The following is a 16,391-nucleotide window of genomic DNA, read 5'->3' on the forward strand; positions in this document are numbered from 1 at the left end:
CACTTGACAATGCAAAAAAAATAACTCTACTTGGCAAACGTCCAGGAGGGTGGTTGCTGCTGCTGCTGACCGTGACTTCAGACACTTCTTGTATGGCAAACAGATTCCTTAAGGCTGGCTTTTTCTACTCAAATTTGCTTTGTATCCTAAAGTTACAACTCCAGTCACTCCATGCAGGTATTTGTTGAGAGTTCAGGCACACAGCTTGTCTGTTGGCCAACCCCAGTCAGTCTGTGGGCTGACAACTCACCTCCCTCACCCATCTTTTGAGACAACAATATTCTCTCCTATGCTCCAGGCAGGGCTCTGATTTATTTCTGCATTTGAGAAGGAGATAGGAGGGGACAGGAAGCCGGCTGAGCCCTTTTTGCATTCTGCATGCACCGGTGTAACACAGGGCTGTGTGTCCTGTGACAGAGGAACTGCAGAACAGAAGCTCTCACCAAGCTTTATAGAAAACACTCACACAGCAGCCTTAAAAGCAAAGTCGAGCTCCTGGAAAACACAGCAGAACCTCAGGAAATGCTGTGCTGATTTGTGCCAGCAAGTTTTCATTATTTATAGAGAGCTGGAGCTGAGCAAAGCAATGTAGGTACAATACACTGTACAAACAAGAGGCAGCTCCAAAAATGTACAGTCTGACAGCACCAAAGGAACTCAAAAGATCAATATAAAACACACAGGGATGCAGGGCAGCATTTTGAGTTGGAAAGTGCCTGGGAATAGGGTAGTCTTAAGAACCATTTCTAGAAAAAAAACGTGTCTTTTTACAATCTGGACTAGAACAAAGGGAAAAGCACAAAGCCAGTGAGAGTGAGAAAAGAGGGAGGGAGAAAAGGATGATGAACCGTGTAGGACTCAGGTTGCCAAAGGCACTACGGATCAGAAGAGAGCATTCAACAGCACCTTGATGAGCTAGATCTTGGAATGGAATGGATCAAGAACCTGAAACCTGCTGAACAGAATTGAGGCCTCCTCAAAGTGACATCAGGAAGCTGGGGGAGTGAGTTTTGTTTCACAGGAAAATAGGCCACCATCTGTGTCCACGGCCTTGTGCCTGGGACTGGGCTTGTGCCTGCACAGACCCCTGGACATGAACGGTGGCCCTTTTCCCTGTGAAAGAAAACTCATCACCCCAGTTTCCTGAAAAACTGGAGCAGCGCCAGCCCCGGAGCAAGTCCCGGCCCAGGGCGCCGCAGGACACCTGTGCCTAGGCAGTTTCAGACTGTGCGTGCAGGAGCCACGGAAGGGAAGAGAGGGGAAAATGAGGCAGGAGGGGAAGCTCGTTTTGTTTCTGTCAAGTCCAGTCTTGGGGCAGCTGCAGAGCACTTTGGTTTCAAATAATGCTGCCCAAATACAGTGAACTCTACCCTCTTGGGCACTTTTGGATCCCTCTGTGCCACTCCTGTGTTCCTTTACCTGCTAGCTGCGGACTCAGAAACACCTGCCTCTACTGGGACGAGTTTTTACACATACAAATTTATTTTCTTAGAGAAGCCATTAGATGTCATGAAAATCCTCTAAACAATTCCCCTTCTTTACTGGACACATCCCTGGAGTGGGACCAGAGTCACCCTTACCCTGGAGGAATTCTCTGCTCCTCTGGAGAGGGCCTGAAGCCCGGGGTTACGAGCAAAGGAAAACAAACAAGCCATGGGCATTCCGTCCTTGATGCGTGGAGCACCACTTGTTCTCCAAGTTCCCAGCACTGATGAATCTAAACAAGATCATGCCTGCTCCTTCATTTCTCCAGCTGTCCCCCTACCCTGCTTCCCCAGCTCTTAGCTTTGGTGTGCCAGGGTCCTGCATCTGCCTGGCTTTCCAGTTGTAGCTCACCTTGTCCTGCCTGTGGCTGAAAAAATATGAGCCTGACATCTTTTTAGCAGCAATTCATTTTTTAAAAGAACACAAAGAGCATACAATGGAGAAGAGTCATTAGGCGATACATCCAACTTTAAACTCTTTTTCCTTGTCCTTGCTATTTTTTTACAGTGTTATTATACACATTACACCTTTTTGTAATATTTACTACACACATTCTTTTTATTCTAGTATTTACCATACATTTTAACACCTTTTCCTTTTTTTTCACAGCAGAAACAGTCATCTTTAGCTTGCTCTTGGTATCTCGACTACGTCAGGGCCTCACTCCCTTTCCTGGTCGATAAAGTGTTTCGAGAGGGAATCGAGATTTGGTCCTCCAAAGTAGAGCGGTCGGGGACGAAGCCCGGCCCCGGAACCGCCGGAAATGGCTTTTGTTTGAACCTAATGAGCAACTGCCCGGCCACACGTGGGCCACGGAGCGCGGGCCGGCGGCACCCGGTGCGGTGTGTTAGCACGGGTGGGACGGGGATGGCACGGGAAACGGAGTGCGGTGAGTGTGTTAGCACGGGTGGGGACGGGGATGGCACGGGGTAACGGAGTGCGGTGAGTGTGTTAGCACGGGTGGGGACGGGGATAGCACAGGGAAATGGAGTGCGGTGTGTGTGTTAGCACGGGTGGAGACGGGGATGGCACAGGGAAACGGAGTGCGGTGAGTGTGTTAGCACGGGTGGGGACGGCACGGGGTAACGGAGTGGAGTGTGTTAGCACGGGCGGGGCGGCTGGGGCCACGGCCGGCGAAAAATCACAGCAACCAGGACTGAGGCTGGGGAAGGCACCGGAGGCTCGGCTCCAGCAAACACCGGGGCTGGAGAAACCGATGTGAACGGGATAGGCAATATTTTTAAAGGGTCCCAGCCCTTTCCCCTCCCGCTCTGTCTCTGGGATTTCTGACGCTCCAAAACTTTTTATCCCTAGGGGCTCTGTACCTTCTGCCTGACACACGGCATTCATTTATCTCTCACAGACTGGGATCCTGCCTGCTAAAATTCCAAACGGATCAGGATTTCTCCCAGACACAAGCTGCAACCACTTAGAACCCCAGCTGCCTTTGACAGTGCAAAATGCCTCTTCCCAACTGATATCGTGGAACTGGGCAGGTGAGATCTGCTTCACAGAGAATTTACTATTTTTCCTGGGTTTTTAAAATTTAGATAGCCCTTAATAGAGGTCCCTATGACTCTTACACCATTCCTCTCATTCCTATTTTTGTCCACCCTAGTTAGTCACACATGGAGTAATTTTTTGCATTCACTAAGAACTAATTATTCCACTTAATAAATTTACTGTATTATCTGGCTATGCTGCTGTAATACATAGCTTTATTTCTGACCCAGTTTGTGCCCTTTTTCTAAATGTACTTGCTGTAAAAAGAAAAGTGTTTTAATTTCTTATAAAATTTTCCTGTATATTGAAAATTGACTCACCTTTTGCTTGTTGAATTTCCTCACCTCAAATTCAAGTCTGAGGAGCCAAACAGCCATAGTTCTTCTGAGGCCTTTTATACCTCATGGGATATGCTCCTCCTTTTCCTGCAAATGAGAAGCGGTCCCAATCAGGGGTATATTAACCGCAGCCTTTGCTAAGGACCTTCGTTCCCTCTTGGAATCAGGGGGTATAAGAGCTCTCCTCTCATTTTTGTGATAAGCTCATAATAAATCTTAGTTTGTTTTTCAACAGCTGTTTTTAGCTACCTAAAGTAGCAGAGGCTTTGAAGATTCAGTGAAGAAAATAGCATTGAATACAGGGAGTATTTATGTTAATGGTTTTGGGTTATGCATTCAGAGGTGGTAAAGTGCTTTTATAATTTTTGGTTTTGTTCTTGGCTTGTTTTTTAGGTGGACTACAACTTCCTGAAATTTTACGTTGTGTCAAGTATAACACCTGAGGGTTTTTTCAGCAGGTTTGTCATATGACAAAAAGCATCTGACCTGTCTTCAAGATGATGTTTGAGGTTGAAGCTTCAGGTGAATAAACTGAGCACTGTGACTGAGAAGGGGAGTGGGGGTAGTTTGAAGGCAGTAGGGTACAAAATATGTGTTTGTAGACCCTCAAGCTTTTTAGAAGCACAGTAGATACATTTACATGTCTTACAGTGCATGAACACATCTGCCTTGCTCACGGAAAGGTTATGTAACTTTGTCTCATCCTAACCCAGGTGCCACTCATAATAATAGCCACAGCCTTAGACTCTGGCTGAAGCTGGAGACTCAAGGACCCCAGCATGCTCAGGAGAGGGTCAGTAGCTGGCATGTGGGGATTTGGCCCACAGAACACTGCTATTCCTGGGAGCTGGTGAGTAGTGGAATTATGTGCTTTTACCTAACGTGCTCCTCAGAGCGTACACTGATGTTTGGTTTTCTTTAGTGTAAGTTACTAAGAGACAGGAGCCCGGTGCTGGCAGCAATTTCCTGGACATTGAGGGAGACTTACTTCGCACCCAAACCGGGTTTGCCTCCCCAGGTGTCTGACAGATAAGTGGAGGGCTATGATTCACAGAGAGGATGACAGAGGGATGCTGGGTCTGGAATTGTCAGGAGGGGTTTTGGAGGCAACTTTGCAGATGGAGATGTCCAAGAAGCAGCCCCTTAGGCCCCATGAGAGGCAAGTCCCAATTTGATCTCAATGCTGATTTGCACAGGGTAGAGCAGTTCTGGTGGGTGTCATGACACTTGTTTATTGTGCACTGTGTGTGTTGTATTACATGTCTTGAGTCTAAGCCCTTTGAGGGGCATATCAGAAATTCTGGGCTAATTTTTAGCCTCCGCTTTCCTTGGTCTGGTGCCGGCCCATGGGAGCGTGAGCTGGCATGGTAATCACATCTCTGCTTAGAAGCATCCAGTCTATTGTCTTTTAAGGTCTTCTTCAGAGCTGTATTGACAGCTGTACACCACAAGGGTCCGTTACAGAGGTTTAGGATGTGGAAGAATGTGAAGGTAGGGAGAGGATTCTGACCAGAAATTTCTCAGCCATCCATCTCTTCAGTTCTTGGGATTAATGCTTCTGCTAGCATCTTCTTCCAGCCTCATCATTGCCCCATCAGTCTCCCCCCAGTCATCCCATCTTGCGTTTTCTCAGTCCTCATGATCCTTCTTCCTGCTGGGAGAATTTTTTCCTCCCCCTGTCCTCCCCTCGTTTGTCATGTCCTGTGTCACAGGTGCCTGCATGCATTTGGCCTGGAGCTGCTCTGCCCTGTAGTGTAGTCTGGGTATAGGGGTGCTAGGAACGGTCCTAGGGACTTGCTTTTAGGGATGTGGGGTGGTGTTGGACTCAAGATCTGCAGATCGGTCCCAGAGGTTTGGAGGTGTTAAGCTGTCCTGCAGCACTTTGACTTTTGTACTGCCTCCCTTTCAGATGCAGATGGATCCAAATTGAGGACAAGGGCCCTCCCTGGGTAAAGGGTTCACCCCGACCAGTTCAGTCACAGTTTGCCTTTGTAGGGAAAGTGTTAATGGTGACTGTGTTACAGCATTTCTCTTTGTTTTTAGGAAATGAGACTGGATATCAGCAGGAAAGGTGAGCAGTTTCTGGTGGTCTGAATGAGTTGTTATCGCTCAGGTCTCAATCTCCGATTCAAATCCCAGCCTTCGTTGTTCTTTGTGTGTTTTAGGCAGTGCCCTTGAACTACCCTGAGATGGCTCTACCCAGCTGGCCCAGAGACCCAGTTCACTGCTCCTGTGAGCCCTCCAGCAGTATTGCAGGACTCTGATGAAGCCTTCACCTTCTGCAATTTGAAGATGCCAGCTGGGTGGCCTTTGGCAAGAGCCAAGCAGTTGAGGTGAGTTTGGGAGGAGGAGTTTGGGTCCAGTCAAGTTTCAGCCATGCCACATCACCTTGTCTCTTCTTAAGACAGGTCTATTTTGTGATGATGGCATCAGACTGAGTGCAGCTGAAATGTGTGACCTGAGGCCCTGGGCATTCTTGGGAGATGGTGAGTAGTGAAATTATCAGGTTTTGACCTGTATGCTGCTCAGAGCATGCACTGATGTCTGCTTTTCTTTACTGTAGCTGACTAAGGGACAACAGCCCAGTGATAGCAGCAATTTTCCAGACGGTGAAGCTTTTTTACTGCACACCTGGCATCGATTCTCGTACCTGGATCTCTGACAGATAAGTGCTGGGCTCCAACCTACAGAGGGGATGGGAGCGGGATGCTGGGTCTGTAATTGTCAGGAGGGATTTTTGAGGCAGCTTTGGAGCTGGGGATGTCCAAGAAGCAGCCCCTTATTTCCCCATAAGGGGAGGAGTCTCAATTTGATCTCAATGCAGAACAGGGCAGAGCAGTTCCTCGGGGTGTCATGTCACTTGTCTCTTGTGTGGTCTGCGTCTTCTGTCTGTATTGTGTTGTATGACTCTTAGCCCTTTGAGGGGCCTATCAGAAACCCTGGACTTATCCATAGCATCTTGTGCTCTCTGCATTCCTCAGCCTGGCTGCGGTGCCATCAAACCTTGGTCTCAGGAGCTTGGACAGGCATCTGACTCTCTTGTGTTTTGGAAAGCATCCAGTCTGATGTCTTTTAAGGTCTTCTTCTGAGATGTGCACCTGAAGGATCCATTATGTCAGATTGGAACTGGGAAGAATGGAAGATAAGAAGAGGATTCTCAGGCATCCATCTCTGCAGTTCTTGAAGCAAATCATTCTGCTGGGATCTTTTTTCATCGTTGTCAGCTTGCTCTCATTCTTCCTGCAGTCATCTCATTTTGCTTCCCTCAGTCCTTGTGGTTCTTCCTCTTGCTCGGATTTTTTTCCCTCCTTTGTCATCCCCTCATTTGTCATGTCCTGTGTCACGGGTGCCTGCATGCATTTGGGTCGGAGCTGCTCTGCCCTGCTGTGTAGTCTGGGCATAGGTGTGCTAGGACCAGTCCTGGGGACTTGCTTTTAGTAATGTGGGGTGGTGTTGGACCCTAGATGAAATCTGGAGGTATAAAGTTATCCTGCAGCACATTTGACTTCTGAGTACCTTCCTTTCAGATGCAGATGGATCAGTTCTGAGACTGTGGGCCCATCCTAGGTAAGGGTTTTGCTCTGAGCAGTTCAGTCAGTTTGCCTGTGCAGGGGACGTGTTAATGGTGACTGTGTTACAAAACTTTTCTTTGCCTTTTATTTTTAGGAAATGAAGCAGGATATCCACTGTCAAGGGGAAGCAGGCCAGGTGAGCAGTTTCTGATGGTCTGAATCAGTTGTTTTTGCTCAGGTCTCAGTCTCTGGTGCAGCTCTCAGCATTCATTGTTCTCTGTGTGTTTTAGGCAGTGTTGTTGAACTACTGAGATGGCTCTGCCCAGCTGGCCAAGAGACCCAGTTCACGGCTCCTGTGAGCCCTCCAGCAGTATTACAGGAGTCTGATGAAGCCTTCACCTTCTTCTATTTGAAGATGCCAGCTGGGTGGCCTTTGGCAAGAGCCAAGCAGTTGGGGTGAGTCTGGGAGTTTGGGAGACGGAGCGTGGGTCCAGTCAAGTTTCAGCCATGCCACTTCACCTTGTCTATTCTTAAACCAGGCATGCCCTGCTACAACAGTGTCAGCTTCTGACTGCAGCTGAAGTGTGTGACCTGAGCCCCTGGGAATTCCTGGGAGATGGTGAGTAGTGAAATTATCAGGTTTTGACCTGTATGCTGCTCGGTGCATGCTCTGATGTTTGGTTTCCTTTATTGTAGCTGACTAAAATACAGCAACCCAGTGGTGGCAGGAATTTTCCAGATAGCAGAGCAGCTCTTCACACCTGGCTTGGATTCTCATACCTGGATCTCTGCCAGATAAGTGCTGGGCTCCAATCCCCAGATGGGATGGGAGCGGGATGCTGGGTCTGTAATTGTCAGGAGGGATTTTTGAGGCAGCTTTGGAGCTGTGGAAGTCCAAGAAGCAGCCCCTTATTTCCCCATAAAGGGAAAAGTCTCTTTTTGATCTTAAGGCTGTAGTACACAGGGCAGAGCAGTTCCTCTGGGTGTCATGTCACTTGTCTATTGTGCAGTCTGTGTCTTCTGTGTGTGTTGTATTGCCTGTCTCTTGCCTTAGCCCTTTGTGGGGCCTATCAGAAACCCTGGGCTCATCCATAGCATCTTGTGCTCTCTGCATTCCTCAGCCTGGCTGCGGTGCCATCAAACCTTGGACTCATTTGCCATCTGAATCTCTTTGCTTTTGAGGAGCATCCAGTCTAAGGTCTTGTTCTGAGCTTTATTGACAGCTGTGCACTGCAAAGTTCCATTACTTGAGATTGGGTCTTGGAAGAATGAGAGGATAAGAGGATTCTCAGGCATCCATCTCTTCAGATCTTGGAAGAAATCATTCTGCTAGCAGATTTTCTAGCCTTGTCAGCTTGCTGTCAGTCTTCCCTCAGTCATCTCAATTTGCAATCTATGTCCTCATGGTCCTTCCTGCTGAGAGATTTAATTTTTTTCCTCCCCCTGTCCTCTCCTCGTTTGTCATGTCCTGTGTCACGGGTGCCTGCATGCATTTGGGTGAGAAGCTGCTCTGCCCTGTTGTGTAGTCTGGGTGTACGTGTGCTAGGACCAGTCCTAGGGACTTGATCTTTTGTAATGTGGGGTGTAGCTGCACTCTAGACATCTGCAGATTGATCCAAGAAGTCTGGAGTTGTTAAGTTATCCTGCAGCACTTTGACTTTTGTCATACCTTCCTTTCAGATGCAGATGGATCCAACCATGGGACAAGGGCCCCTCCTGGGTAAGGGATTTGCAGGTTTTTTAGATCAGGTCTCAATCTCTGGTGCAGCTCTCAGCATTCATTGTTCTTTGTGTGTTTTGGGCAGTGCCCTTGAACTACCCTGCGATGGCTCTGCCCAGCTGGCCAAGAGACCCAGTTCACGGCTCGTGTGAGCCCTCCAGCAGTATTGCAGGACTTTGATGAACCTTCACCTTCTCCTGTTTGAAGATGCCAGCCAGGCAGCCTTTTGCAATGGCCGAGCAGTTGGGGTGAGTCTGGGAGTTTGGGAGAAGGCGTTTGGGTCCAGTCAAGTTTCAGCCATGCCACATCACCTTGTCCTTCTTAAACCAGGCCTACCCTGCTAGGACAGTCTCAGCCTCTGACTGCAGCTGAAGCATGTGAGGTGAGCCCCTGGGCATTCCTGGGAGATGGTGAGTAGTGAAATTATCAGGTTTTGAACTGTATGCTGCTCAGAGCATGCACTGATGTTTGGTTTTCTTCATTGTAGCTGACTAAGGGACAACAGCCCAGTGATGGCAGGAATTTCCCTGATGGTGAAGCTTTTTTACTCTACACCTGGCATGGATTCTCATATCTGGATCTCTGACAGATAAGTGCTGGGCTCCAACCCACAGAGGGGATGGGAGCAGGATGCTGGGTCTGTAATTGTCAGGAGGGATTTTTGAGGCAGCTTTGGAGCTGGGGATGTCCAAGAAGCAGCCCCTTATTTCCCCATAAGGGGAAGAGTCTCAATTTGATCTCAATGCTGAGTTGCACAGGGCAGAGCAGTTCTTCTGGGTGTCATGTCACTTGTCTCTTGTGCAGTCTGTGTCTTCTGTGTGTGTTGTATTGCCTGTCTCTTGCCTTAGCCCTTTGAGGGGCCTATCAGAAACCCTGAGGTCATCCATAGCATCTTGTGCTTTCTGCATTCATCAACCTGGCTCTGGTGCCATCGAACCTTGGTCTTAGGAACTTGGACAGGCATCTGACTCTCTTCTCTTTTGGAAAGCATCCAGTCTCATCTCTTAAGGTCTTGCTCTGTGCTGTATTGCCAGCTGTGCACCTGAAGGATCCATTACAAGAGATGAGGAATTAGAGGAATGGGAAGTTAAGAAGACGATTCTGAGGCAGCCGTCTCTGCAGTTCTTGGAGCAAATCATTCTGCTGGCATCTTTTTCCAGCCTTGTCAGCTTGCTGTCAGTCTTCCCTCAGTGATCTCATTTTGCATTCTCTCAGTCCTCGTGGTCCTTCTTGCTGAGTTTTTTCGTCCCCCTGTCCTCCCCTCGTTTGTCATGTCCTGTGTCATGAGTGCCTGCATGCATTTGGTCTGGAGCTGCTCTGCCCTGATGCCTAGTCAAGATAGGACAAGGTGCAGGGACTTGCGTTTTGTAACGTGGGGTGGTGTTGGACTCTAAGATAAGATCTGCACATTCACTCAAGATGTCTGTGGCTGTCCAGCTATTATGCTGGGCTTTAAATTTTGTTCTAAGTTCTTTTTACCTGCAGATGGTTTACATCTGAGTCAGAGGGCTCATCCTGGGTGAGGGGCTTTCCCTGAGGAAGTTAGATACTCTTTGTCTTTGCAGGAGAAACCTTAATGGTGACTGTGTTTATAGCACTTTTCTTTAATTTTTTAGGACACGAAGCCAGATAGCAGCAGTCAAGTTGCAGTGGGCAAGGTAAGCAGTGACCTGTGCTCAGAAGTTGCTGTTATTGTTCAGATCTCAATTTCTGGCACACCTCTAAGCGCCCACTGTTTTTTTATTTTCATTTTAGGCCATCCACTTGGATTTACTTTCATCGAGGAAGGATTTTTTGTCCGCTCGTCTTTCTGAAGGTAAGTCTCTGGGCCAGCATTTGGGAGAAGGGGAAAAACCTTTGCAATTACAGGAGGCAATTTGAAGTTAGCTTAGGAGAAGGCTGTAGTGGGACGGGGCCCTCAGAAGCAAAGGGATAGGGTTAGTTCTCACCCTCACCACGGAGCCTTTGCCGGGCAGGGCAGTTCGACCCCCTTACGCGTTCTTGCGCACTTTGCGTCGTCAACCTTTTTCGAGTCTCCTCGTCCCCCCGGATCTTTAGGCCCCGGGAGCCCGCCTTCCGGTTCGGAGCCATCTCCGCGGTCACTCGTCAGTCATCGCTCCCTTCCGCCAGCACACCGAGCTTCCGGAGCATCCTCTTCACAGCATCGGCACTAACTTGTTGCGAGGATGTTGATTTCATCAGCATGTGCTTATATTGCTTTTTGTATGTGCTTGTAGCGCCTCTTGCCTCTGTATGTGCTTGTAGCGCCTCTTGCCTCTGTATGTGCTTGTAGCGCCTCTTGCCTCTGTATGTATGTACTTATGCTCTGAGCTGCCCTGCCTTGGCACATATTCACAGTTAGATAGAGCAGCTACACAACTTTAGTGTTGCTCTTCTGTGGGGTTTTGGGTAGGCAATGTGTGGGGATATCTCTTAGCTCTCAGGTAACCACTCATTGACCTCCCGCTTCTGTCTCGCACGTTCCCGAGGCAGATTTCTGGTTCTCAGCCGCCACCTTTCACAGAACCTATCCCTCGATGTTGAGGACCAGCATCCTATTCAGCGTACCGTTTCAGGTAAGGGTTGCAGTCCGCTTACCAGCTGAAGATTGTGTGACAGTCTGTGTGTGAGAGTTTGTGTCCGTCTGCCACCGCTAGGGTATGCCTGTGCGAGTGTGCGTGGTGACCGGCTGTAATTTTGTGCGTAGGAGTTTTGCCTTTCAGGCTTTTCAACCAATTTTAAATTTAGAATAAAAATTCCCCAGCCAGGGTTTTTTTTTTTAAATGTCCTCCCTGGCTGGAGTTTTTTTTCCCAGGTCCCGGCCGGTCTGCGCGGTGAAGTTCATCACCAAAGTTTGGGCGCAGAGCGACCAGGGACCGGGGTTTTCGTCAGGCAGGGCGATATTTGAGGTTCCAGGGGAGCACAGAGAGCCGTGGTGTAACTGGGCGCTCAAGACAAGAGCAGTGGCAGGTGAGCCAAAAGTTGTGTGCGGTGGATAAGGGTTATGTTTTATGGGTTCTGATTTTCTTCTCATTTTATTTATGCAGGAAATTGAACTGTCATCAACTGTTGTGGTCCAGAAGGACGATTATGTTCTGTTACTATGTGTGAGGTTTTATTTTGTTTTAGCAAGAGGCAGAAACCCCCCAGTGATGCTGCAGCCGTCCCAGCCTTTAAATACTTTGGGGATGTGCTTGCCAGCATTCCCGAAAGAGCACTGGGAAAGCAACAGGAAATCACAGAACCGTTTAGGCTGGAAAAGAGCTCTGACATCACCGAATCCAAGCTGTGTCCATCCCCACCTTGTCCCCAGCCCAGAGCCCTGAGTCCAGGACAGCTCCAGGGACCCCAAACCTCCCCAGGCAGCTCCTTCCAGTGCCCGGCCTCCCTTTTCATGTGGGAATTCCTCCCGAACTCCCCTGGTCCAGCTCCCATCCCATTGCTGGATCAGAGCCTGACCCTATTGAATTTTGGGGTTGTCACCACATCCTCCATCCCGTTTTTCAGGGCTGTGACAGCGAGTACGAGGTGGACCCGGGGCACCAGAAGGGTATCTCCCGGGCACAGGCTTACAGCTACACCGAGAGCGATTCGGGCAAGCCCGAGCACACCCCGCTCTCCCACAGCACCTCCACGCAGCAGGGCAGCCTGTTCCGCCCCAAAGCCAGCAGGACTCCCACCCCCCAGACCCCCGGCAACGCCCCCAGCAGCCAGCCCGGGACCCTGTACCGCCCTCCCAGCAGCCTGGCCCCCGGCTCCAGAGCTCCCATCGCTGGGTTTTCCTCTTTCGTTTGATATTTAAACGGAAGGGGAAAAAAAAAAAACCAACAGGAGAGGGGGGGAAAATTAGGGAAAAAAAGAAAAAAAAAGGGGGGGAAAAAAAAAACTAAAAGAAAAGCCCCAAGAAATTAAGAGAAAAGGAAAAAGCAGCAAGGAGGAGGAAGGGGAGCAGCCCCAGGGGTTTTCTGCTTTCTGGGCAGCACCGGAGCTGGATGCCAAGGTCAGGTCCCCTCCTTGGCCAAAGTGTCACAGACTCCTCGGGGGGGAGCTCGGGCTGTGCTGACATCACCCTTGGCTCCCATGGGGGCCACCCCGGACCTGCTGCTGGACTCCAGTGGGTGCTGGGGGCTGGGTGAGGGGCTCCTGCCGTGCCAAACCCCGGCCCCTCCACTCGTGGCTCCCCCAGGACATGGGGACAAGCGGTGACACAGAGACCCCAAACTAAAGAGGGCGAGAGGAGCTCTGCTGATCTCAAACCTCTGGACTTGAACCCTGCACTTGGCACCCCCACAGCCTTTGGGGGAAGGATCCCAGGGCACAATTCATTCTCCCCCTCCTTGGTGCCTGGCCCAGCACAGCCCCCCGAGGAGAACCCAGGACTGAAACCCCCGGAGAGCCCCAGTGGGTGCACGTGGTGCTCATCCCCTCTGACTTTGCACCTCGGGGGCTCTGGGGAGGACTCGGATGAAGCAATTGGAGCCTCCCCTTGGCGTTTCTGGGGGTTTGGGGGTTTTCAGTGGGGTTTTGTGCAGAGGCCTGAGGGCATTCGGGGGTGTGGATGCCCGGGGGGGGTCCGTGGCCATTTTGGGGTTTCTGCACAGCCCCCCACAGTGCCTATGGGTGAGCCAGCACCAGCCTGGCAGGGCCGTGGCACCCGGCCTGAGCCGAGGGAGATGCCAATAACCATCCTGAGGACAAGAGTGTCCCCTCTCTGGCACCTTGCTCTGCCACAGAAAGGGCCAGTGCCACGTGTCCGTGTGTCCTGCTGCCCCACTGGGCTCGTGGCAGCCCTGTGGCACCAGGGAAGGACCTGGGGTGCCAGAGGTGCTGGGTGGAGCCCAGAAGGGTGCAGGGAGCTGTGCTGGCCGTGTCCTGCATGTCCCCATCGCAGAGGGGGCTGGAGCTGCTGGGAAATGGGGGGTGGGACAGGACACCCCTGCCAGCAGCAGCCCTGGCACTGGGGATTCTCCTGGGCTGGGTCACAGGCTCCCTCTCCTGCTCTGCCCTTCAGGCCTGGCAGGAAAATCCAGGTAAGGCGTTCAGGTTTCGTCAGCTGTCACCAGCTGGGGCTGGGGGTGGGGAGGGCTCAGCACAGCACCAGGTCAGTGCCAGGGGCTGCACAGTCCCTGTCACAGCACCTGGGAGCCACATCCCAGGCCAGGGGCTGCCAGGGGAGTGTTGTGCAGGTTTTGGGGTTCCTGCTGCTCCCCCTTGCACTGGGAGGGTTGGGCTGCACTGGTGGCCTTGCTGCTGAGCCACAGTCACTCTCTGTCCCCTCACAGTGTCCCCAGAGCAGCTGGCACTGCAGGTGGGTGACTCCTCTGACGCACCTGGGCAGCACAGCACCCAGGGCTGCCGTCCCCTCCTGGGGAGCCCCCAGACCCCACTCACGGGCACAGAGGGGATTCTGTGCCTGGCTGGACAAACCCTGCTCCTCGTGTGCAGCTCAACTCCAGCCCCAGCCATCCCTGCTTGTGCAAGAGGGACCTTCCTCCCACGGGGCTGGGACACGGGGCGGCCGGAGACACGGGGCAGAGCAGCTCTGGGGAGTTGAGCAGCACAGGGGAGTTCCCAGAGCAAGGACTGCTCCTTGTGCAAGGGATGGCACCCGTGCAAGGGACATTCCGTGTGCCAGGCAGGCTCCTGGTGTCGGGGCCGATCCCTGGCTGAGGGCTGTGAGCTCAGACACATCTCCCATCCTGGGAATGGGGGGATGCAGCCCTGGATCCCATCCGTGAGGGATCTGTGGGCGCTTTGGGACAGCCCAGGCGCTGCTCACCTGCCCTGAGCAAGCTCATCCCTGGCTGCCAGGAGGAGCCCGAGGCTGCAGCCACACCCGAGGCAGGTTTGGGGCTGGTGCTGTGCTGGGAGGTGACACTGCCGGTGCGGTGAGGAAGCTGCAGGGAGATGCTGCCCACGGCACCCAGCGTGTCCCGGTGCCCACCTGGCCAAGGCGGGGGCGGGCAGAGCATCCAGCCGGGATCCTCTGGGCAATGCTCCGCCCTGGGTGAACTTCGGGGAAGGGGCTGAACCCCTCGGCTGTGCCTGGGGGTCTCTGGGGTTACTGGGGAAGTTTCTGGCAGCAGCCAGCGCTGGGGATGGGGGATTTTGGGGGTGTGCTTTGTTCTGGCACCCTGGGGTGTCCGGACAGTGATCCCCAGCGTTCAGGGAGAGCTCCCCGCTGGCTCGGTAGCGTCGGCAAGACAAAGCTGGCTGGCGCTGGCAGCAGGAGGAGGGGATGGGGCTGCCGGGAACTCGGGCGCTTTTCCAGCAATGCCCCGCCCACGCGTGAACCACCCACGGGTGAGCCGCCCACAGGTGAGCCACCCACGGGTGAACCAGCCAGAGGTGAGCGGCCCACGTGTGAACCACCCACGGGTGAGCGGCCCACGTGTGAACCACCCACAGGTGAGCTGCCCAGGTGTGAGCCACCCACAGGTGAGCTGCCCACGCGTGAACCACCCACAGGTGAACCACTCACAGGTGAGCGGCCCACGTGTAAACCATCCACGGGTGAACCACCCACACACGTGAAAAAAAATCGGGTGGAAAAACTCGCGTGGGTTTTCCTCGCGTGGAAAAAAACTCGCGTGGAAAAAACTCGCGTGGGTTTTCCACGCGTGGAAAAAAACTCGCGTGGAAAAAACTAGCGTGGAAAAAACTCGCGTGGAAAAAACTCGCGTGGGTTTTCCACGCGTGGAAAAAACTCGCGTGGAAAAAAACTCGCGTGGGTTTTCCACGCGTGGAAAAAACTCGCGTGGAAAAACTCGCGTGGAAAAAGCTCGCGTGGGTTTTCCACGCGTGGAAAAAACTCGCGTGGAAAAAAACTCGCGTGGGTTTTCACGCGTGGAAAAAACCTCGCGTGGAAAAAACTCGCGTGGGTTTTCCACGCGTGGAAAAACTCGCGTGGAAAAAAACTCGCGTGGGTTTTCCACGCGTGGAAAAAAGAAGCGTGGGAAAAACTCGCGGGGAAAAACTCGCCTGAGTTTCCCGAGCGTGGAAAAAACTCGCGTGGAAAACCCACTTGAGGAAAACCCACGTGTGGATCACCCACGTGTGAAAAAACCACGCTTGAACCACCTAGGCATGAACAACCCAGGTGTGAACAACCCACGCGTGAACAACCCACGTGCGAACCACCCAGGTGTGAACAACCTGTCCCCACTCCTGTCCCGTCTCGTGTCCCCCACTCGTGTCCCCCACTCGTGTCCCCTCTCGTGTTCCCCGCTCCCGCCGCGCGCCCCGGGCGGGGCCAAGGGTTCCGCCCCCCCGCCCCACTCGTGTTTGAATGGAGGGCGTGGGACCGCCCCGTGACGCGGCACGGTGCCATTGGCCGGGCGGGACGATGATGTCACCGCCGTGGGCGGGGCGCTCCGTTCCGGCGCGGCGTGGCCATGGACCGGCGGCGGGACCCGGGCGAGCAGGTACGGGGGGGGACACCGGGGACTCCGGGAGTCGCGGCGGGCTGGCGAGACTCGGCCCCGCTTGGCCCGGTCCGGCCCGGCTCGTCCCGGCTCGTGGGGGGAGCCCCCCGCGGTCAGCTCGGCTATTGTCCGGCGGGCGGGCGGGGTCCCCGGCGCTGCCGCTCTCCGGTACCGGGCAGGGGGCGGCCGGGACCCCCCGCCCCATTCCCCGCCGGGCCGTGGGGCCGGTGCGCGGCGCGGGTGGGCGAAGGGGTTAACGGGATGCGGAGCGCTGTTTGCCCAGCGCGGGGCACCGGCCCGGCTCACCGCACCCCGCCCCAGCCGCGATCGCCGCCCGAGCCCCGCGCGGGGGTGGCGGCGGCCGGAGCGGGCGGGGGTCGCGGCAGAGGCGCTGGCCCGTGTCGGGAAG

General features: G+C 53.0%; 1 long non-coding RNA gene across 5 annotated transcripts; it reads left to right on the forward strand.

The window, feature by feature from the left end:
• The first annotated feature begins 2,164 nt into the window (after positions 1-2,164).
• Positions 2,165-10,399, forward strand: LOC117006514. 5 transcript variants are annotated; one of them, XR_004419994.1, is made up of 17 exons: positions 2,165-2,374; positions 2,849-2,981; positions 3,720-3,848; positions 4,040-4,176; positions 4,249-4,344; positions 5,370-5,397; positions 5,492-5,659; positions 5,735-5,812; positions 5,890-6,893; positions 6,993-7,034; positions 7,129-7,294; positions 7,378-7,457; positions 7,535-8,558; positions 8,644-8,806; positions 8,889-8,968; positions 9,046-10,216; positions 10,314-10,399. It is a non-coding gene; the product is annotated as an uncharacterized LOC117006514 (long non-coding RNA). The 5 variants fall into 5 exon arrangements; XR_004419993.2 differs by lacking the exon at positions 4,249-4,344; XR_004419995.2 differs by lacking the exons at positions 4,249-4,344; positions 7,378-7,457; positions 7,535-8,558; positions 8,644-8,806 and adding an exon at positions 5,236-5,275 and having other exon boundaries at positions 2,169-2,374.
• The last annotated feature ends 5,992 nt before the right edge of the window (positions 10,400-16,391 follow it).

The sequence above is a fragment of the Catharus ustulatus genome, chromosome 23, assembly GCF_009819885.2.
Source record: "Catharus ustulatus isolate bCatUst1 chromosome 23, bCatUst1.pri.v2, whole genome shotgun sequence".
NCBI classification, from domain to species: domain Eukaryota; kingdom Metazoa; phylum Chordata; class Aves; order Passeriformes; family Turdidae; genus Catharus; species Catharus ustulatus.